Here is a 24096-nt window from a genome sequence, read left to right as displayed (position 1 = left end):
TTTTCGAAACTTTCAAAATTTTGAAAATCCGAGATAGCAGTTTGATAGCGCGGTCAATTTTGAGTCCTGTCATGCAAAGAAATTGGATCTAGCTTAAAAACTGAGCTCTTGGGAGCGATTGCCGTGGTTCAATGTTTTGCGTCGAAATCGGACGAACATGACGTCACTCTGACGTCATTTCCGGCCGACCTATGGTAGCTACGAAGTTCAATTTTTGACACAAGGTGTCAAATTGATGCAGCCGAAGGTACTGAAAGTTTGGCGTCGATCCGTCAAGCGGTTTGGAAGTTATTGCAGAAAAACGGGAGGGGGGCTATAAATAGCCCCCCCCCAGTGGGGCGCGGGTTAAATTTGTACTATGACACTTATTACAGTGTCATGAAGCCTGTCATACACGGTTAAAGGTGTCAAACGCTCCCTGAACACCCATTATTGGGTATATAAAAACTCCGGTATGCAGAATAACCACTTACCCAGTTAACGGTGCTCAATTTTTTTTGTTCAGTGTGTCTGCCCGGGAGACACTGGTGCGGGGCCGAGGCGCCGTCCGTCCGGGCTGACATGTTTTCAGCCCCTCCGCTGCAGATAGCCGCCCAGGATGTGGTCCCCGCGCAGCGACCGACTCGTGCGTCATTGTCCTCTTGTTGCGGAGTTGCGCCTAGGGGCGATTTTGCCGCCTAACGCGCTGTGCCATCGCCTCTACTGTCCGCGGGTCCGGAACTGGAGGAGATAGTGGGACTGGCGTCGGCGACGAGCGCTTCCAGTGGTCACGGTGCTCGGGTGAGGACGTTTCCTCAGACCGCCGTCTCTGGGCCGAGGTGCCGGCTGAACGAGGAGAGCCGTCCACTACCTTTCAGACGAGGGTACCCTAGAAGCTTCGTCTTCAACGTCCTGCCACGAGTGAGTAGAATCGATGGCCAAACGTGGCTCTTGCTTGTGTTGTGCTGTTGCTGTTTCGAAGTTCAGGTCAAGAAAATTTTCGAAATGACGTCGCCATGTATTGTCTCTTTTGGTCTTCTTTTTGCACTCACACTTTAGCTAATAATGCTATTTATTCCTGACTCCATTCCAACAAATGCCGTAGCATGCTCCGAACCCTCCACAACCAATAAGGCGCCGGACATTCATTCTCCTTCCTTCAGATTCAGATCCAAAATCCCTCACAAACTCCGCCGGTGTCCGAGCACTCCAAGTCGGCGCTTCTCCACTCGCGGCTCTGATTGACGAGGTGAACCACTCTACATGACGTCAACTGTACCAAGTCACCCCGACCCGTCCGGCCCTGCTTTCACTGGGGCCGACCGCGCCGGCCCGACCGCCAACAAAAAGACGTCAGTCGGCCCCTCGTCCCGGCCCGGCCGATCCGATACCCCCCTGGCTGCCGTCTTGATGGATGACCTTAGCGGCGTCCCCCTGCCGCTCAGCGACGGGGCTCCTTCAGCACGGGGAGGGTGTTTCAAGGAGTTGGGAAGGTGCTTTGGAGTGGGTTACGACCGGTCGAATGGGTGAGGGCCGGCGTGGATCGGGCGAGGATGGAACGGTCCTCTCGGAGGTGTAACGAAATTCGTTCCTACCCCGTCCTCCACCTCCCTCTGTACCTACTTACTGCCCAGCCCCCTCGCCCACTTACAATACCCTTATATGGTCCTCACTCCTCACCTGTGACGCCTGTCCTCGCCCGCTTCTGATTGGTGCTATGATATGACGTACATCTATATGTATGACGTGTGTGTATGACGTTTGAATATCGCGGCCGACGCCGAACGCCGAGCAGGAGCTGTGAAAGGATTGAGTCGAAAGCCAACCGCCGTAGCGGCCTGACGTATCGTTATTCAAAGTCTCGGCCGACTGTTTATTACTTTTGGATTCTGTCGTCAAATTTGCAATACATACTTCAAGAAAAGAAAAACCGTGTTGGTTATACGGCTCGAACAAGAGGTCCCCCAAACAGACTATCACAGAAGAAGAAATTGTTTATTTATTTATTACATTTGTTACAGGAGGCGATATACGAGTTTATCGGAGCCCCTGCTCTCTCTCCATCGTTCGCTGTTTATCGTCACCGTAATTACAGAGAACAGAAGGCCGATACTAAATTCCGCAACTGCCCAACAATAGGCAGACGAGGAGGACATTAATTAGGCTTTATTAATGAACAGTAATGAGCGCGCCCGGGGCGGCGGCGGCGGCGGCTGAGTCGGTAGTCACTCCATCAGCGGTGTGACATGGGCTGTGTGTGAGGCGCCGGCCGGCCGGCTGTCTGTCCTGCTGGCCGCGCCCGGGGCGGCGGCGGCGGCGGCTGAGTCGGTAGTCACTCCATCAGCGGTGTGACATGGGCTGTGTGGGGGGCGCCGGCCGGCCGGCTGACTGTCCTACTGGCCGCGCCCGACGCCCCCGGCCGAGCGATCCCTGAGGGTCCCGCGCCCGGCTCTGTTCCCAGTCCTGCCCTCGGGGTGTAAGAGAGACCTGGACCGAACTACTGGCGCCCAACTTGAGTTGCGTGTGGTATACAGTGCTTAGAACGTTTCCTTCCCGTGGTGTGGCCTATTTTTCCTCGCGGTGGCTTACATGCGTCTCGGTTCACAACATGTCATCAGTCATGAGATGATCGGAGTATTGAAATCTTATTCAGAAATCTGACAACGCTGTCGCCGACTAATTGACCCCGCCGGGTTTGACGGCACCGAATTGAGCCGGTCTTCGTCAAACAACGTCGGGCTGTTGCCGGCTGACGGCCAGGGTTGACCATGCAGCTGGTGTTGATGGTTTTGATGGCAATGATGGCTCCCGGCGTGACTGGTGCAGCGACTCTATCACTGGCCTGTATCGTGGGCCCGCGGCGGTGGGCAGTGGGTAATTGCCCCGCGCTCCCGCCCGTCTGGCGGCGCCGGGTGGCCCGATTCACCAGCCGCGGCGCCGGGCCGTGACGCTCCCCTGCCGCCGCGGTGACGGTCGTCACAGGCCGTGACGCCAGAGCTGACCGGCCTGCTCCGGGCCGGAGGGAGGCCGTCACACCGGCGGGCGCACAAAGGGGCCGCCTGCCGCACCGGGTGGGGGTGCAGCACACGTGGTCAGCTACACGTGCAGTGGGCACAGACGGGCGGAGGACTGAGCTACCAACAAACTGCCGTGTGGTGGTAGTGGTGCAACATGCAGCGCAATTAACCCGCGCCCCACTGGGGTCTGCGTATAACACGCCCTACTGGGGGGGGGGGGGGCATTCATAGCCCCCCCCCCCTCCTAACTCCGAAACTACTGGGCCGATCGTCAAAATTCAAACGGTGTCTGATAGCCCCGGAAAAACTGTCGAGCGAAACCTAATTTCATTGACCTTGAGGTTACTGATGACGTCACAGGTCAGGTCAAAGTAAAAATTATTAGCATTTTGGCTTCTTCACGTTTTGGGCTCTGGCCGCCGTCTTACAAGTCAGATCAGGCTCATTTTTGGTTCACACACTCGTGAACAGATGCTCTAGATACTCTGAGGGTACCAAACTTGTACTCTGATTTTCAGGTCAAGGTCAGGTCATCACAGGTCACGAAAATATTATATCATGCGTCGGTCACGTGACACATGTTTTATGGTCCATTTAGGCCAAACATTTCGAATTTGATGTCGTCTGTGTCATTCGAGGTCATTTTGAGTCAAATTTCGCTTAGGTCGGGTCACTTTCAGGTCAAAAAAGGTCAAATTTTGAAGTTAAAATTTTTCAACAAAAAAGGTGTCTATTGGATGCAGTTTGAGCTCAGGAACACGATGGTGCTATTGATATTGGCGTACGATGTCGAATTCGTGCTGAAAAATTGATTTGAAAAATTAATAAGTGTTAATTTTTTGCAGTAATCCGTATAACTTGGCCATTTTTGAAGATATTTAGCTAAAACTTGCTAGAGTTAGTCATAATAATGCTTTCTATCACATATATTCCGGTTTTTTTCGAAAAGTCAAAAGGTTTTTGAAAAAATGTAAAAATATAAATTTTAAATTTTATTATATAAAATTTTCGAAATTTTCAAAATTTTGAAAATCCGAGATGGCAGTTTGATAGCGCAGTCTATTCTGAGTCCTCTCATGTAAAGAAATTGGATCTAGCTTAAAAACTGAGCTCTTGGGAGCGATTGCCGTGGTTCAATGTTTTGCGTCGAAATTGGCCGAACATGACGTCACTCTGACGTCATTTCCGGCCAACCTATGGTAGGTACGAAGTTCAAATTTTGACACAAGGTGTCAAATTGATGCAGCCAAAGGTACTGAAAGTTTGGCGTCGATCCGTCAAGCGGTTTGGAAGTTATTGCAGAAAAACGGGAGGGGGGGCTATAAATAGCCCCCCCCCAGTGGGGCGCGGGTTAAGTCGTTATACATTAGAGGTGGCAAAACTGGAAAATTTTGGGACCCGGACCCGGACCCGGTCTGACTGGCACATTTCTGGAACCGGTCAGACCCGGTCTAAGTCAGCATTGGAACCAGATGGACCCGTTCCCGAAATTCATTATGAAAATTGTGTACAGTTGTAGGTTTAGCAAGAAGAAAATAGTTTCTTTCCAATTGGGCATACTTGTGTTGCAAAGTAAAAAACTCATGCCATGGACATTTCACTTCGCTTTACAGTTTGCATTTTAGAACCAGATTCAGGTCATATTTAAGAATATAAGAAGTAAGTAGACCAATGAATTTCATGCTAACCTAAGCCACTTTTACTACAGCTGCTAAAAATGATGTGAACTGGGGATCCATGGAGCAGTGCCTTCACCAGAGTCAGAACCTAACATCAACATGGAACAAGATAACCATACTGATACATACCTTTTCTAATATTCTTGGTAAAAGATATTCGTTTTTAGAATTAAATTCATTAGTCCTTACAAATATTATCAACGAGAAAACATTTAAAATCAAAATAGAAACATCAAAACTTTGTGAGGTCCGCCAGAAATGTCGACACGATAGCAATGCAAGACCAAAACAGGCGTTAAATCACTGCAAAATTTTGTTGGGTTTAAAGTACTGCAAAATCGTAATGGCAAATGGCAATAAACTATTAAGTACTGCAAGGTTGCGATCATGACTTAAGTGCCAATTTATTAACGTAGAAAACAAACTACATTTTGTTGTTAGTACCTACATAGATATAGAATAAATACCAAGGGTTCTGAGACTTAGCTGATTTCTTCCCGGGCCGAACCAATTTTGGAACGTGTTCCAAAATTGTAAACTTTATGCAGTAGATTAGCGTGCGTAAGGCATAGCATATATGACGCTCAAATGCGCCATTTTCACATCAACTCGGAATCATTGGCCTTGGAGAAGGGCATTGGTATTGACTCAGTTTTTTGCCAGCTGCTGCCGTATGATGGCGCTAGTAGAGCGCTATATGTATAATACGCTCTGCTAGCGCCACCATGCGGAACCAGTTGGCTAAAAATCTGATCAATACTACGGTTTCTGGAGAATGCCTTGGATTCATTTTTAGCTTTATGGATTTATGCAAGGGCATGTTGGTTTTATGAGTTGTATTCTGGCCGTGATAGAAATAATTTCAAAGCTGTTTCAGTTTGAGTTATGAAATGTATTTGAATATCAAACATGAACTCTGATTTCCGGTGGGCATAGTGGCTTTGGTATGTCAATGTCATTGAAAAGGCAGGTGAGAATGCCACTGGTCAGCCTTGCTTCAATTGGATTTGTGTCCATTTATAAATGGATTTCAGTCATACCTACTTACCTACATATGTTATTGGTATTTGATTTCTACAGCTCAAGATATTGCTAGGTTTTGTACAGCAAACTGAATGGAAGTGATCCGTACAAACATTTGGTGAAATGTTTTCTGGATTGCTAGCACTTAGAACTTGTTTATTCTGTTGTAGGTGACAAGATAATAAATTGAAGCAAGACTCACCAGTATGCTATAGAATAGGTAGCCCAATCTGCAGGAATATTAAAATTGAAATGTGGAATTGGGATTTATGAACTGGAAACTGCATCAACTATGACTATGTTTGCCAAAGCATAAAAGATATTAATATTTACCACAAAGCACAGGGAAATGATAGGACCCGGTTGGACCCGGCCAAATATTTTGGGGGACCCGGTCTGGACCCATCCGGGTCCAGACCGGTTCCATAGACCGGGTCCCCGGGTCCACATTTTGCCACCTCTATTATACATTGAATTGCTCCTGACTTTCGATTTCCTTTTCGCAACTGTTTGTCGGATTTTTAATGTCTGCATATCAAGAGAAAGAGTGGGTTTGGTGGGTTTCACGGTAGAAATCTGCACGCCACCGTTTGCCACAGTTTATCGGTCAGGTCCCAGCTGCCATGAATGTGTCACACGCCTGACGAAGAGTATAGCAAACAGAGCTACCGGGGCCCTGTTCAAGTGTCTGCGGCCGCCGCGGCTCCCGCGGCCAAAAAGGCGGAGCTTAGCTGGCGGCCAATCAGGCGAGAGCAGCATTCTGGGTAATGCGTAGCTCTTCCTGCGGCTCCCGCGGTCGCTCGGGAGCGACCGCAGGGAAACTTCGACATAAACTGCGCGCGTGAGACAAAACATTGCGGATTTCGCTCTTTGTTTCGGTTGATTTTATCATGTTGTTAAGGAATACTTGCTTCAAAAAGGTAGTAATTGAAGTAATAAAGCCATTATAAAGCCATTACACACAAAATTTTGATCAGCATCTCCTTTCAAAACAACCGTGCCATTCTCGTCGCCGGCCGCAGCGGCCGCAGCCGCGAGGGTGTTCAACCTAACCGAAATTAGGCTCCGCCTCCCGGCCGCGGGAGCCGCGGCGGCCGCAGAGCACTTGAACAGGGCTCGGGGCCCGTCAGCAGCTCTTTACAGATCAATGTGACCACCCTGATTGGTGGCAGTCCATGATGTCTTACAGTGATGATAACCTACCACAAGCCTTGGTGGCTTACCGTTGGTGGTGGACAGAGCTATTAGTGCTTTACCAGATCCACGGTAGAAAATAAATTTTCCGTGACAAGCAGCATGAGGTAGAAGCACGATTATTTCAAGCAAGGTACTACTCTTTCGGTGTAAATCTAAAATAGCTTTATCAAAAGCACCGATAAATTCATTTTTGATTGAGGCGTCACATATTTATTTGACTTTTGCATACTTCACTGCAGGCTCAAATGCAAATGCATTTTTTTTTTTCAAATGCAGGCTGCAATTTTCAAAGCCAGAAAATTGTCGGTTTTCACCCACGGAAGACGCGGCGCCATTGTCTCTCGGTATGTACCGAGGTGTGAGCAGCTCAGCTCAATTCCTGCAGTTTATCGAGAGGGGGCCGTAGTTACCTTGGTCGGCTCCCTGACAGTGCTAGCGGCAAACGACCAGTGGAAGAATGAATGTCGCCACCCACTGTGCCTTTTACCTGGTCCGCGGGTCAACTGACATACCGTGCTAAATGGCCATTAGTTCCGGTACGGTGCTCCGTGCCGATTTTTGTTTGTCACCGACTCACTTTATTCTCGTTGAGAGCAAGTTTCGCACAGTGTCGCACAGGCGACCCGTGTGACCTTGTGCGAGTGTAAAATACAAAACACGATTTGTCAACGTTGTCGGCGGGCCGCCGAAGGACCTCGGTTGTCGTCCCGGCCCGCGGCCGCCCGCTGACCGGCGCGCTGTGACCCAACCGCCGCGCCGGGAAACCTTTCCACCTGTTCTCACCGGCGCCGCACGCGTCTCCCGCTCGCACAATGCGCCAAGTGGGATTTCACGGACGGCTGAGGACGAATGCGGCGCACTGGGGGCGAGCGCGGCGCACGCCCCGCCCGGTGTGCGTCACAATGGTCACCGTCGGCTCGCGCTGGCGGCGGTCGCGGCGCAGCGGCGGCGGTGGGTCTATGTCGGGTCAAGGGCGGGGAGGGCGCCGGCGGCGCGGTCACGCCTGGCTGGAGGGCGCCGGGGCGCCGCGGGGCACCAGGTGGTCGGCAGGTGCCGGCGCCCTCCCCCGCCGCCGGCTCCCCTCCCCGCGGCACGCACCCTCCTCCGCTGCTCCGACGGGGAGGGGCCGCTGCCGGCTGCAGGCCGCGACACCGCGACTCCGCGGCGGCGGCGGCGGCGGCGGCGACCCTTTGTTCGCGGCCTATGCAAATCGAGCGGTCCTTTTGTGCCACCGCTCACCATTACCCATTTACGCCTATCATCGGTTTTGTTTTTTCAACCGTTCATGCCTGCTCGTCAGTCGTCACTATGTTTTGTTTTGCCGAGTTGCAGAGTTGTCCCGGGTACTGGGGAAGGGAAGGGAAGGGGAGGGAAGGGGTGGGGGGACTGCACATCGACCGGCGGCCCGTGTTGTCCCTGTAACCCTGGTGACCCCCCACTGACGTCATCAGGCCGGGACGCCGCGCCGCCGACTCACTGGACACGCTAGACGCTAGAGTCTCCTCGCTACGGGACAAGGCCCATTGGAACCCGGACATCCAAGTCCTTGACGAATGTAGAGAGTTCCCATTTTATTTTGTTGTTGTTGCTGACTAGCCTTTACGAGGCAACAGTGCACTTACATCTCAAGTGTTCCATGAACGCCCCGGCTCCCCATTAGTTACAGTACGACGCCGGTGACCGGTAGGGGCGCTGCAGTCGCCCAGCGGCCCGAGGTCGGCGCTAACCGGTACCATGACTCAGCGGCGCCCCGCCCCGGGGTTATTACATACTGCGCAGTTGCAGCGGTCCAGACCGGGACAAAGGCCGACGGAGGGGCACGAGCTGCGCTGCGTCCACCGGCCGGGTCAGTCGACATAGTGGGTGGTCCAACAGTGTGTGGACGGTACTGAGCTCTGTCCACCGGAGCCGACCACGGCGGAGGCGGCGAATATCAGGTGAGCCGGACCGACCTGTGTGTGTGTGGGGGGGGGGGGGGGGTCTGTGTGTCCCTGTGTCTGTTGTTGAGTGTGTTTTGTGCGTCTGTGTCTATAGTCAGACTATATCAATATGAGTTTGTGTAACGGTGTGTATGTGATTCTGTGAGTCTTTGTGTGTTTTCTCTGTGTGCTAGGTACCCGTCTGAGTGTTTGGATGTCTGTGCTTATATGAATTAACCCGCGCTCTGGTGGGGTCTGTTTATAACGCGACCTGGTGGGGGGGGGGCTATTTTTTGCCCCCCCCCCCTCGTATCTCCGAAACTACTGGACGGATCCGCAAAATTCAAACGGCGTTCGAAAGGCCTGTCAAATTTGTCGAAGGAAACCAAATTTCATTGACCTCGGGGTCACCGATGACGTCACAGGTCAGGTCAAAGATAAAATGTTTCACCGTTCACGGGTCTACTAGGGAATGCGCTATAACACCGAGGAAAACGCATTTTGTCGAGAATCAGCGATAGGGCGTCAGTTGCCAAGTAGATATGTTGCTATTAGAGGTCACTGACAATACCAGGTCAGGTCACAGGTCAGGTCACCAAGGGTCACAGGTCAGGTCACATGAACCCAACTTTACTAAGGTTGTGTGATGCATGTTTTATGGCCAGTTTTTGATTTCCAACTCAATGGTGTTGGTTATAAGACCATCAGGTACGGTTTAGGTCACTCTCTGGTGGAGGTCAGGTCAAGGTCAGGTCAAAAAAGGTTAAATTTCAAAGTTGATATTTTTGCATAAAATGGGTATTGATTCGCTGCAGCTCGTCACGGGGAGTCTAATGGTGGTCTTTGTTTTGCGCTACGGGGTATATAATTGCTAAAAATTGAGTTTGAAAATTTGACGTCATAAATTTTGAACAGTTTTTTCGCTATACCTTTGCCAAAAAAAAGAGGTATCAATCTAAAATTTGGTATGTGGATGGAAGGCGGTAAGGACTATTACATATATTCCGGTTTTTGCGAAATTCAAAAAACTTTTTGGATTTTTCGACTATTTTATCCAAAAAAATCTATTTTTTTGATTTTTGGGGGTCAAAATCCTAAAATTTCAAAAATCCGAGATTGCAGTTTTGTAGCCCCGTCAATTCTACAGCTTTTATGTCCGTGTCATTTTTCTGTATTTGCAAAGCTATAGGCCTGACAGCTCTTCCTGCGAAACCCTTTTTTGGGTCGAAAACGGCAGAACATGACGTCACTCTGACGTCATTTCCGGCCAACCTATCATAGCTTTTGGAAAAAAAAATTTGGTCACAATGTGTAAAATTGATGTCCGGGAGGGTACTGAACGTTTGGTGACGATCGGCGCAGCGGTTCTGGAGATATATCGAAAAGTCTGGAGGGGGGGGGGCAAAAAATAGCCCCCCACCAGGTCGCGGGTTAACGGGGAAGAGGGCATAGGTGGCGGAACGGGGAGGGGGAGGGGAGCACCGGGGAACCGTGCCAACTTGATTTCGGCATTTTAACATAAGCCTTATGGGCGTTGCATGGACAGAATGGGACCAAAAGTCGGCAATGCACCCCCCCCCCACCCCTCACCTTAATTAAAGGTGTCCCGCGCTACTGGGGAGGGGGCAAATGTCCCGCAGTGGCTGCCAGTTGCCCGAACAGTGACGAGATTTTGCCCACCCCGTAGGAGTAAATATAAGGCACTTCAAATATTCTCCAAGCTGTCAAACCCGATGTGAAAGTCAATCGATCCTAATTCCTTTTCATATTTTGTCGCCCGTGTTTACACTGCTCTTAGTCTAATATCGTAGAGAACATCCAGCGGCGTATCCACAATCCTGAGGTTACCTTTACTTTAGAGGACCCAGTGGAATTCTTTTAACCCGCGCCCTGGTTGGGGGGTGTTTTATGCCCCCCCCCCCGTTCCAGTCGTTTCGCACTATCTCCCAAATTAATGCGCCGATCGCCGCGAAAATTTCAGAACCCTCTTGTAAATCGGTTTTACACCTCGTTACCTTTTCTTCCACAGTCTATGATAGGTTGGCCGCAAATGACGTCAGAGTGACGTCATGTTCAGGCATTTCCGACCCAAAAGAGGTTTGATGGGAGGAGCTGTCAAGCCCAAAGTTTTAAAGATAAAGGAAAATGTTGAAAAACAAAAAGATATAAAACGAGCAGCGCTACAAAACTGCTATCTTGTTTGTTATAAATTTGCTTTGATTTTGAGCCCCAAATTAACCCGCGCCCCGTTGGGCTCTGCCGAGCAACGCACCCCGTTGGGGGGGGGGGGCAATTTGCCCCCCTAAGATCTCGAGAACCACGCAACCTAGCGACAAGCGGCAACCGGTGTTGGATAGCCCTATCAGGGAACTACCTTATGACCCAATTTTGTTGACCTAGGTCAAACCGATGATGTCACAGGTCAGGTCAAAGGTCGAATTTTCACCGTTTACAGGCATTTCAAGAAATGCGTTGTAAAATCGAGTAAAATGCATTTCATTGAAAATCATCGATGGGGAAATGTTCTTCAAACACATATTTTGCTATTTGAGGTCACTGATACCAGGTCAGGTCACAGAGGTCAGGTGACTGGCGGGTCACAATATGAAAGTGTCGTGTTATACATGTTGTATGGTCCATTTTACATGACAAATGCGATTATGTGGATCACACAGACTTTAGGGCCAGCCTAGGTCACGTTTTGGTCAAGGTCAGGTCAAGGTCAGGTCAAGGTCAGGTCAAATTAGGCCAAATTTCAAAGTAGGTATTTTTGCATAAAATGGGTATCGATTAGATGCAGCTCGTCACGGGGAGTTCAATGGTGGTCTTTGTTTTGCCCTACGTGGTCTAGAATCGCTAAAAATTGAGTTAAAAAATTTGACGTCATCATTTTTGAACAGTTTTTCGCTATATCTTGGCCAAAAAACGAGATATTGATCTGAAATTTGGTATGTATATAGAAGAGCGCAGGGACTATCACATTTATCCCGTTTTTCGAAATTCGGAAAATTTTTGGATTTTTTTTAGTTTTGGAAACAAATCATTTTTTTTGAATTTTTAGGGTCAAAAACCCAAAATTTTAAAAATCCCAGATATCAGTTTTGTAGCACCGTTTTTTGTCGACTAGACCATATAAAGAAGTTTGAAATTGCTTTGGAACTGTAGATTTGGTGAGCGTTTCAAGATTGCATGTTTTTTGCTCATTTTTGCTCGAACACGACCTTAGTTTGACCTCAATAACTCCTTACCTAAGGTGACCTAAGACTTGAAATTTGGTGTGAAGGTGTCAAATTGATGCCCTGGAAGGTACTGACAATTTGGCGGCGCTGCGCGCCGCCGTTTTCTTGCTATTCAGGAAAAACCACAGGGAGGGGCCAAATTGCCTCCCCAACGGGGCGAGGGTTAAAAAAGTGACTTTTGAAATAATCCCCTAAAATGCAAAACAAAATAAAAAACTGATCTTTTTGGTTTGCATTTTAGTTTTGCAAAACAAAAAGATCAGTTTTTTTTTTGCAATCCCGCGCCCCGAATGGGCGCAAGAATTGCGCGTGAAACACATATTTTGCTATTTGAGGACACTGATGCCAGGTCAGGTAACAGAGGTCAGGTCACTGAGGACCACAACATGAAAGTGATGTGTAATCCTTGTTTAAAGTACCCGGCGGCCGCTGGGCCTCCGCGCCACCCGCCGTCCGCTGGGGGGCATATAGTTACCCCCCTTTACTTCTGCGACGATATCGTCGCAACGCGAAGAGATAGAGAAGCGAAACTTTGCACATATCTTCCTGAATAGTGAATACATAGCCGAGGTTGTGTCCAAATTTAATGTCGATTTCATCTGAAATGACGTCACAGTGACGTCATAAGTGAAATTATAGATTTGCGACTCTCCAGTTTCCTCACGATATATCAGATATAGGGGACCGTATATAAAGGGCCGATTATTGGTCAGGACCTAGATGGAAGTGTATTTAGGTGTTTCAGGATGACAGCAGGTGCTGTCTAGTTCATTTACAGTTGAGTTTCATGCTCAGCGACATCAGAAACGGTCCGTATAGGAAAACGACAATATTTTATGACGTCACTGTGACGTCATCTTAAGTGCTACAACCACCAAATTTTGCTCAAACATTGCCTTGGTATTCATTTGAAGCTACTTTGAGTTTCACGTTCGTAGCTTATCAGGTTTCGGAGATATGCCGCAAAACGTAAAGGGGGGCAACTCTATGTCCCCCCCAGCGGCTCGTGGGTTAAACATGCATAAGGGCTACAGTCTGACCGTCGAGGCCCTCTAGGTGGCCTCTGATGGCCCAAAGCCAGCCTCTGAGGGCCCAGCGCCAACCTTAGACTTCAGAGGACAGAGGGCCCCACGTTAACCTAAGAGGGCCTACATTGTCCTTAGATAGCCCCAAGCTGAGCTGTTCCCAGTGGGCCCCAATCTGGCCTTAGAAGACCCCACGCCGCTGGTCTTAGAGGAACCCACGCTGCCCTTATATTGCCCCACGCTGGTCTAAAGGGCTACGCACTGGCTTCTTTGGGCCCCACGTCCACATTTGGCTATTTAACCCTATTAGTGGCAGGCTCCTGGCTACCCCATATTAGTGGCAGGGGGGGGGGCTGTTTACGACCCCCCCTTGATATCTCGAGATGTAACCGGCCGATTTTCAAAATTCAAACGGCATTCGATTTGGCTCAACGAGATCTACATTTCTTAAAAAAAAAAAAAATGTCAATAGGGGGGGTAGAGGGGGGTAAAAACGGGCAAATTGCAGATACATTTTAGACTGTTTATCACGGCCAGGTTTCTGAACCAATCTTAACGCAGCTTTTGCCGATCGATAGAGAATGAACCAGGAATTCACATGGATCCTAAAAATATGCATTTTCAAAAATCATAGGCGGATACAGATCATTGAGATTGGGGGTACACAAAAAGTATAGTAAATAAGGTTTTTGTTGGTACTGTTTCTAAAAAGGGTGGCAATGGTCTTGTTATGTTACAATTTTCTTATGAGAGAACGGCTAAAATTGTATTGGTCATGCATAGGCGGTGTCAGGGCACCTATGTTGGGAGGTAAAAAATAACCCCCCTTTTTGGACGCCTGGATCCGCCTATTATAGCAAAAACGTGTCAAAAGAGGATGCACAATAACTTTGTATATGTTATCACACAGTGGCGCAGCCAGGATTTGGTTTCGGGGGGGTCATCGCCTCCAAAGCGGGCCCCCTAGTGTGCGGGCCCCCAACCATTTTTCAGAATCTTTCCATATTTCATACGCATTCTGCTGAGCGGGCCCCCTTTACCTATACGATAACCCTGAGCGAGTTTGAATCGGAAAATTTTGATAGAACAATAGCTCGGTAATCACCCGGTGTTCAATTTCTACGCGAATTGACCATGACAGAAATATGTTACTATGAGGTACGAATTCGTATCTTTCGAGGCCGAAATGTGCCCCTTCCGTAATATGCATAGCATATATGCTAACGGAGCTGTTGCCTGCTTCTATCAGACAATATTTAAGTAGTCCCATGTGCCTGTCTAAGTCATCTATTGGCTGCTGTAGAAGATTGTGCCTTTATCCTTCTTCATTACGTAAATTCGATCACAAGAAGTTTTAACCCTCGCCGGCACAGGGGAAGGGTATGATGCAACCCCCTAAGGGTTTTCGTGAATAACTCGCGTAAAAAGCGGCCGATCGCGACAACACTTTCAGTACCCTCGCGTTGTTCAGTTTTACACCTACCCTAGAAATTGCATGACCCTGACTCAAATGACCTTTCACATGTGACCTACTGAGACCATGTTTGGCCAGAATTACGATTCGGCGTCGGTATGCCGACTCGCATTAGCCGCGCGTTTGCAGTCTTTTCGTGGTTTCAAGCGTTCAAACATGTGAGTTGATGCTGCTCCCATGCATTAGAGTGGGTGTCAAGGTCACCTGAAGGTCAGGTCAGGTCATTGACCTATGATGACCTCGGTACTTTTTCGAATTGTACATGTTTCTAGGCTAGTTTTTGGAGCTGAATTCGAATTTAGCAACCATTTGAATATTCACGAAGTAGTTTTGGTGCCTTCGTAACATGTTACGAAGCTGCTAGAGGCGGCTGACACGTAGGTACTACAAATACCCGGCAGGACCCCTACTGGTTGACCTGACCTGACCTGACCCGACCTGACCTAAATGCATAAAGACATCATCTGTGATCAAAACTAACATGATAACTATTCGTGATCAGCACCCCGAAAAACCCTATAGCAGCCACACTTTACGACGTTCTAACAGGTCCCGATTTTCCCGATTTTTGGGTCATGGACCTGACCTGGAAGGTCAACCAATGACCAAGAACCTTAAAATTGAGTATCATCGGCTTACTCTCGTCACGGGCAACACGTTCGTTTTTTTTCCGCGAAGCTCTAGCTCGATCATGGGCCAAACGCGGGGGTCGTACCAACCTCCCCCTTGTGCCGTCGAAGGACGCAAAGTGGCTGGAATGGCCTGTGCCGACGAGGATTAACGCGCTCATATGGGACATGTATTGCCTTGGGCCGGGTTTGTTGTGGTGTGGTGATGTGGTGACGTAGATTCTGTCTGCTATCAAGGTCCCGGCATGGTGTTACTTAGCGCGGTGTACAGGCCAGACCGTTGCGCCTAGTGCGCTGAAATTTTCACGATTTATAGATCAAGGATGGGCAACGTGCCTTTGAGGGTCTCAGCTCGATCGGATCGATAGCGAGCACATGGCGCGTGCTTAAAAAGTGCAAATTCGCGTCATAGACTTTACAGTACATGTATAAATCGGCTTGCAAAATCGTGCGAAATTGGCTAAATTTGCCCGACACTGGTCCGATCCCCGTGCAGTATCTCGGTAACCGTGGGTCCGATCGGCACGGGGAACACAGTATCGTGTAGACTGTAGAGAATCGAACAGGCTATCGAATGGTGTGCGGTGCAGGGATGGCACGCGCCACGTGCACCCGTGAGGGCACTTATGCTGGAAAATTGACGTTTCGGACAGATTTGGGACTTAATGCTATTTTCGGGTGACTGTTTGACGGAGAGGGCTCTAACAACGCCTGTTGGCAAAAGAAATGCACAGCCTCGCATGGAAAAATTGTGAAAAGCTAATTGATCAAAAACAAGGTGGAACAAATCGCTGGAGAAAATGGTATTTGTTAATGACTTACTTAATTACACAGGTTTTACTGCATAACCTGGTACGTTTGACAAATGAAAATGGCATATTTGGAAAGAACATTCAATTTTGTCCAAAATCCAACCATCGCTTTTGCATGACGAGCAGCAGTATTCTTAAAAATATAAATGTTTCAAACCTCTACATAGTAACTCATCGATTGCTTTCATTTTTCAATAACCTTCGTCAGCCTTTGTTATAAACTACACATGACATGTTCTATAGTAGAACGCATGCTCATCAGACACCAGCACCTCGATTCGATGGATATTTTTTCCCAAACCAAAATGCATAGCCGTCAAAAAGCAATCGACCGGAATGGATACATAGCCCACGGACACAAGACCAACCAAACGCCCACCGATCGAAAATACACCTTATTCGCGTTGCGGAGCAAGCGGGTCACCCTAGCGGGGCCCATTCAACCGCGGACCCGGGCCCTATCCACAAGGGGGCGCGGGCCCTATCCATATGGGGGCCCGGGCCACGTTCACCTTGGGCTCCGGGTCCCGTCCACCCGGGGCTCCGGGCCCCGTCTACCAGGGGACCCGGGTCCCATCAATCCGGGGGCCCGGGCCCCGTTCTCCCGGGGGCCACCCGGGGGTCCGGGCCCCGTCCACCCGGGGCCCGGGCCCGTTCTCCCGGGGGCCCGGACCCATCCACGGGGGCCCGGGCCCCATCCAACCGGGGTTCCGGGCCCCGTTCTCCCGGGCCCCGGACCCATCCACGGGGGCCGGGCCCTATCCACGGGGCCCGGGCCCCATCCACCCAGGGGGCCCGGGCCCGCTCTCCCAGGGGCCCGAGCCAGTTCTCCCGGGGACCCGGGCCCCATCCAACGGGGGGTCCGGGCCCCGTCCATCCGGGGCGCGTTCTCCCGGGGTCCCGGACCCATCCACGGGGGCCCGGGCCCCATCCACACAGGGGGCCCGGGCCCGTTCTCCCAGGGGCCCGGGCCAGTTCTCCCGGGGCCCGGGCCCGTTCTCCGGGAGGCCCGGGCCCTTTCTCCCGGGGGCCGGGGCCCCATCCAACCGGGGGTCCGGGCCCCGTCCACCCGGGGCCCGTTCTCCCGGGGGCCGGACCCATCCACGGGGGCCCGGGCCCCTCCACCCAGGGGGTCCAGGCCCGTTCTCCCAGGGGCCCGAGCCAGTTCTCCCGGGGGCCCGGGCCCCATCCAACCGGGGGTCCGGGCCCCGTCCACCCGGGGCCCGGGGTCCGTTCTCCCGGGGGCCCGGACCCATCCACGGGGGGCCCGGGCCCCATGCACCCAGGGGGCCCGGGCCCCATCCACCCAAGGGGCCCGGGCCAGTTCTCTCGTCCGGTTAGATTAGGACCTCTCTCCTCTCTCTCTCTCTCTCTCTCTCTCTCTCTCTCTCTCTCTCTCTCTCTCTCTCTCTCTCTCTCTCTCTCTCGAGCGGGCCCCTGACAGAAATTTCGGGGGGGTCAGCTGACCCTCTGACCCCCCCTGGCTGCGCCACTGTTATCACATGATACCTTTCATTCACTGTTCGTAAAACTGGTGCAGCATCGTGATCTTCGCCCAAATGACTCGCTTCACGAATAGGACCCCCAATTCCCAGTGCTCTGGAGCCGCCCCTGGTAAAGTTATGAACTTGAAATTTTCAGGGAATGTGCCCAATTTAGTTTTAGGAAAAGTCAGAAAATTTCAGCATCGTAGCTTCAGCGGTTTCGGAGATATTCCCGAAAAACCTGAGGGGTGGATAAAAACAACCCCCCCCTGCCACTAATAGGGTTAAGGTCCCAAAGCGGACTCTAAATGACCATGCTAGCCTCCGACCAGGCGCGCACACAGGATTTTTGAATGGGGGGGGGGGCACGACCTTCGAACTGGGCCCCCCATGCCGAAGGCCCCCCCCCCAAAAAAAAATACGGCCCACGGGGCTATATTTCGGTTGGTTTGAAGCTTGAGCAATTGGTTTGTCAATGCATGGTAAAACAATTATTTCGGTACCAGCTTAATTTTCAAAACATATATATTTTTACGCTAGGTTGTTTTTTCTCAAATGCGACTCAGAGCCGGTACATATACCTAAACATCTAATTTATTACGTAAAACCAGGGCTGCGGAGTCGATGGATTTACGGCGACTCCGACTCCGACTCCGACTCCGGCTTTCAAAAACCAACTCCGACTCCGACTCCGACTCCGGGCAGAAATGTCGACTCCGATCGACTCCAACTCCCGACTCCGACTCCGCACACCTGCCAGGGCTGCGGAGTCGACAGATTTTCGGTGACTCCGACTCCGACTCCGGCTGGGGTTTCCAATATCGACTCCGACTCCGATTCCGACTCCGGTCACAACTGTCGACTCCGACCGACTCCGACTCCGACTCCGACTCCGACTCCGCAGCCCTGCGTAAAACATTTCATTAACTCGCGCCCGGCTGGGGGTCCTGGATTTCCACGCCCTGCTGGGGGGGGGGGGTGTTTGAACACCCCCCCTTGTAACTCGGCTCCTGGGCCACGTAGCGATACGCGGAAGGCGGCGTTCGAAAGAGCGTCAAAAATAATGACGAAATCACTTGGTCAATTTTTTGGTCAGGTCAAAGGTCAGGTCACCAGAGGTCATTGAAGGCAAAATTTCGCCGATTTCCAGGTCGAATGTCGAAAATTTCCAAGAAGCCAACGCATAACTCGGGAACCAATAGAGCTACAGCGCCGCAGAAAAGCGCATTCGATAGCCCTATTAACGCCCTTTCTGAGTAATTCTCTCAGATTTGACCTAACGTCAACGGTTTTGCCTGCAGGGGGCAAAAACTGCAAAAATAGCCGATTTTTTCGGAAACAGTTTTTCTGCAATAACTTTTGACCCAAGCCTTGTACGAGCTTACTTTTACCGGCATCGTGTTCCTCTCGTCAAGACGCATCGAATGAACTATAACTTGACCTTGAAAGGTCAACTTGAAAATTTGACCTCAGATCAAGGTCATGACCTGACCGGAAAGGGTCATGTTGTATATCGGTCGATCCGTATCGTCGAGCTGAACACATCTAAGGCGTTTTCATCGCTCTAGCATGCCTCTATCAAAAGTTATTTGCGAAAAACTGCTAGAAACCATTCGTGACCTAAGATGACCTCAGGGCATAAACAAGTGTCACGGACACCATTTTCATGTTCACTGTGTCTAAACCACTTGTAATTTGGTGTTTGGGAGTGTTTATAATGTCTTTCGTCCAAAAGAGGCGCATTTCAATTTTCTCCCATTGACTTATAATGGGGAGGTCGCAAAATTGACCTGACCTTAGGTCATCGATATCAAAATTCTGAGATATACATTTTGTACATGCTATTGCTCTTAGTAATCGCTGAAAGTTTCAAAGTGATCGGTCACTCGGTGTAGCTATGACAGACATTGAAACTTTTTATGAGGTGAGGTCACTTCAAGTGACCTGGTGACCTGACCTTGAATGACCTTGGTCTGAAATTTTCACAACATGTGTAGAATTGATGTATGATAAGGTGTACCAAAAACGGCGGCGCTCCGCGCCGCCGTTTTTGAGATATTCGCGAAAAACCACAGGGGGGGGGGGTGTTCAAACACCCCCCCAGCAGGGCGCGGGTTAATAACCATTTTTGCAGGTCCCTGAGAAATCAGCCCCGGGCAGCGACTGACTGCCGGCCGGCCGACCGGCCCCGGTTGGCTAGAAGCAGGGGCCGGTCACTGTTTGGCCCGGATGTGTAGGAGCGGGAGCAGCACTCCTTTTTCACGTATATTCGCATGTTTTTTTAGACACATCGACATGAAATGTCATTATATCTGATACGATGCGGGATCACAGACTAGAGATCCAGCTTTTAACTTATATTTAATGCTTAACCAATGAATCAAATCAACAGGACTATGTACGATGCATGTCGGACACGTACCCAGAATTTCGCCCAAGAGGGGGTCACCTGCTGGTCACCTGACCCCGGGCCCGCGAGTCACCCGGGCGCCCGGGGTCAGCTCAGGCAAGGATGTACCCAGGACCTTTCGATGGGAGGAGGGAGGCACGGTGGGTCCAGTCTCACTGGCAGACGGGTCTCTTTAAAACGGTCTTTGCATGAGAAAATGTGGAAAATTGGCAAGCAAAAGTATCATTTATGCCCGAGGAGTGTGCCTAATGTAGGTACACTAATGCCTAATTTACATGGTATTTTACGAGCGAGCGAAGCGAGCGAGCTCCTCAGAGTCACCGGTGTGTGGCGCGTTCAGAGGTGCCAGTGAAAGGCCGTCAGATGCGCTGGTGTTGGGTCCTCACAGGCGCCGTTGCGGGGTCTTAGGGCTTAGAGACACTGGTGGGGCCATCATTGGCATGTGTGTGGCCCAGCAAAATGGCCTGCAAGTGGAAAGTGGCCCGTCATAGGCTGGCAAGGACACTCGGAGGCTGGTAAGAGGCCCTCAGAGTCACTGGTACGTGGCCCTCAGAGGCGTCGGTGACTCTCAGAGCCGCCGATGTAGGCCCTTAAGATGCGCTGGTGGGGGTCCCTTGGAGGTGGGGCGAGGGGCCTCGCAGTTGCCGTTGTGGGTGCCTTTAGAAACACTGGTGTGGACCGTGTGTCTATCACAGACGGATGTGGAGCCATAGCAGCCAATCCCTCGTTGGCCGTTACTACTTAGGGCCCTGAGCGGCCGGCGAGGTCTCTCAGAAACCGGCATTGGGCCTTTATGAAGATAATTGTGGCTACATAGGAGCCAATAACGTCCCCCCCCCCCCCCACAAGCCCTGTGGTGTCCTTCCGAGTTGAAGTGTGGCCAGCGCGAACCCTCTGCTACCAACTGGCGCCGCAGGGCCCCTCGGTTTCGAAGGAACCCTAAACCCGAGAACGGGAACGTACCCCCTCGCTCCCTTGCTACTATATGTCACTGAATCCAAGTGATGGGACCCTTAAGGTAATCAGGGGCGTTTCAGATGACCAGGGGTTTTCAATTGATCAGGGGCCCACCAGGTGACCATGGGCCCCTCTGGTAACCAGGCGCCCCTTAAGTAACCAGGGACCCCATCAATAACCAGGGCCCCTCAGTAAACGGGGGCCACTCAGGTAAGTGTAGGAGTCCCGCAGATAACCAGGGCCGGCAAGGTTTCTCAGGTCCGTTTTTTGACAAGGCTCTTATTGACTCAGGTGCGAGCCCTTTGCCATCAGCAGAGGGCCCTTTCAAGCCTTTTGAGAGCCGTTTAACGTCTCTTGAGTTCCCATTGAGGCCTTCTAAGGGCCCTTTGAGCAGTCGAGGGGCCTTTGAGGCCTTTTGAGGGTCTCTTGACGTCAGCTGAGGACCGTTGGACGCCAGCTGAGGATCGTTTTTGGGCCTTCTGATGGCCATTAGACGCCAATGGATGACCTTCTGACACCAACTGGGGCCCTCCGACACCAGCTAAGGGCACTTTAAGTTTGACGCTAGCTCAGGGCCCTCTGACATTAGCTGGGGGGCCCTCTGACGCTAGTTCAAGGCCCTTTGACGCTCTTTAAGGCCTTCTGAGGGCCCCTTGAGGTCTTCTAAGGGCCCCTTGAGGCTTTTTGAGGGCCGCTTGACGCCAACTGAGGACCGTTTGAGGCCTTCTGATGGCCATTTGGCGCCAGCTGGGGGCCATCTGGCACCAGCTGGGGGCCCTCTGTCACCAGCTAAGGACCCTTTAGAGCCTTCGGAGAGCCATTTGACGCAAGGGCATGGCCCTCTGACGCCAGCTCAGGGACCTTTGACACCCTTTAAGGTCTTCTGACGTCCGTTTGACGTTAGCTGAGGGCCCTTTGAGGCTATCTGAGGCCCTTGAAGGCCATCTGAGAGTCCTTTGAGGTCATCTGAGGGCTTCTTAAGGCCATCTGAGGGCTTCTTAAGGCCATCTGAGGGCCCTTTGACACCATCTAAGGGCCCTATGACGCTAACTAAGGGCCCTTCGAGGCCATCTGAGGGCCTTTTGAGACCATCTGAGGTCCCTTTAAGGCCATTTGAGGGCCCGTTGTACACGGTCTTCGGTGGTCTAAGGATTAGTAAGAGGCCCATTTGAGGCGGCCGAAGGCCGCCTCAAATGGGCCCCTTCCTTCGAGTTGGGCCCCCCAACTCGAATGGGGGGGGCACGGGCCCGTGTGCCCCCCCCTTGTGTGCGCCCTTGCCTCCGACGGCTCGACTTCGGCTTCTGAGGGCCCTACGCTGGCCTCCAAACCTTTGATAGAAGTTTGTTTAGACATGTTTTCGTATGCTTAACTGATTAGGCAGAATTTTGGTATACCGTTACCTACGGTATATGGTATGAATGTTAGGTATGGTGTAAAGGTCCGCTTATACGGTGCATATTAGGTGGTATATGACATTCTGATTTCTGGAGTCTGGTTTGCCCCCCATCCCCCAGTCGAAATTCCTTAGCCGAGGTCCTGCTGTGTGACTGTGTCAGTCCTGCTGTTTCACTGTCTGTATCCTATACATCCTATCCATCCTAAACACCCTATACATCTGGTGTTTCTAAGTGCATTAGAAGGTAATCGCCAGAGGTCGTACCAGCCCCTCTACCCTCACCGTCCGCGTTATGAAAAAGGCCTGGCCATGGGGTAAACATTCGTAGTGATAAACGTGTCTTTATTATCTCGTTTTTTTTTGCGAAAAAGTAGTAGGTAATCGATATCGATAGTAAATTTTGATATTTGTTACCTAAGACCTGTTTGCCTGCCTGCCAAGCTTGCCTGCCTGGTATGCAACAATGCGGGTTGCATGACAAAACATGTCGTAATACGTAATGACACGTCGTTTTGTGACATGATAAGACACGACGCTGCACGACATGTCGTAATGCGTACGACGTAACGCTACGTACTAAGTCACCTTTAAAGGATTAGTAGAAACGTAAAAAAAAAAAAACGGTAATTCTGCGTTCCAGATGGAGATGACAGATGTGCGTGAAGACCTGGCCGCCCTTCGCCGGGAGGTGGCCTCCCTTCGCGAGGAGGTGGCCAAAGTCCAGGGGGAGAACGCCGCACCACACGGTGCGGTGGTCCTCCTGGAGCAAGCACTGGTTGAAGAGCGGACCACTCGCCAGACCGTGGTGGAGGATCGCTACGGTTTGGCGTGTGGCGTGGTTCTACTCGGTTTGGCGTGTTTCTACTGCGTCCGCCGGCGAGCGGCGCCATCCGGCCGTCCCCAGGGGTGAGACTGGGAGGCAGCAGGGGTGGCTGTTGGGGCTGAGATATTTTGGAGAGCTGTCATGGTGAGAAGAAAACTTTCTTTGTAGAAGGTGTTAGAAAATAAATAAAACATAACTCACCGTTCCGTGCTTCTATCCTCAGGATACTGAAATCCTTCTCCTCCACGCCGCAACCCCTTCCGGGCTGGACAGGCAACTTTATCTCATGCGGGCTGCTCCCTTGGAGCGGCACCGCTGCTCCCGAGGGAGCGCACCCCGTAGCCGGGTGCAGTGAGTGCCTTGGGGCTGGGTGGCCTGTCCTCTGGATGGGCTCGGCCCCAGCGACTCACTAGGGTGCCTGCCCAGACCAATGTCTCCCTACATCCTATTATCCTCCCGGCTCTGAAATGGTCTAATTGGACCGAAAGGGCCTAACCTAACAAAACAAACAAAAAAACATATCTAGGTCATTGAAGGTCGAGTAACTTGTAATTGTAATTTCCGCCCAATCAAAGAAACATGCCTTGAATTCGTACCATCTTTCGCAAGTTAGCCGTTTAGTCTCGATCATATTGTTCCAGTTTTTGACAGCCGTCCTGCATAAAGTTGGCCAGTTCGGGACATCATATCCCGCACGTATTTACATGTCTTCATCAACAATCGTGTCACAAAATATAATCGGTCGCATCAAATCGTTCAGATTCGTATGAAATCAACTCTGAACGATTTTATACAACTGAATAGATTTGACAACATACTATTGCTGACGACGATATGTAAATGCATATCGGATCATCAAAGGAGCCAACTAAAGTTGTGAACTTCTTTTGCATTTTGATTTATGTACTTTTTCTTGTCTTTTCAGTAAAATTACAAAAGCGTTTCATGACGTCATAGTACAGACGGAGCCCCAGCCATCGGCGGTCAGTGACGTCATAGTACAGACAGAGTCCCCGCCATCGACGGCTTGTGA

At 50.8% G+C, this 24096-nt stretch overlaps 1 long non-coding RNA gene across 1 annotated transcript; it reads left to right on the top strand.

The window, feature by feature from the left end:
* Positions 1–765: 765 nt before the first annotated feature.
* Positions 766–24044, top strand: LOC122388692. Its single transcript, XR_006257853.1, has 4 exons — positions 766–900; positions 8675–8832; positions 22881–23146; positions 23989–24044. It is a non-coding gene; the product is annotated as an uncharacterized LOC122388692 (long non-coding RNA).
* The last annotated feature ends 52 nt before the right edge of the window (positions 24045–24096 follow it).

The sequence above is a fragment of the Amphibalanus amphitrite genome, unplaced genomic scaffold, assembly GCF_019059575.1.
Source record: "Amphibalanus amphitrite isolate SeventyFive unplaced genomic scaffold, NRLGWU_Aamphi_draft 000332F_arrow, whole genome shotgun sequence".
Classification (NCBI taxonomy): domain Eukaryota; kingdom Metazoa; phylum Arthropoda; class Thecostraca; order Balanomorpha; family Balanidae; genus Amphibalanus; species Amphibalanus amphitrite.
This window is presented reverse-complemented; position numbering and strand designations above follow the sequence as displayed.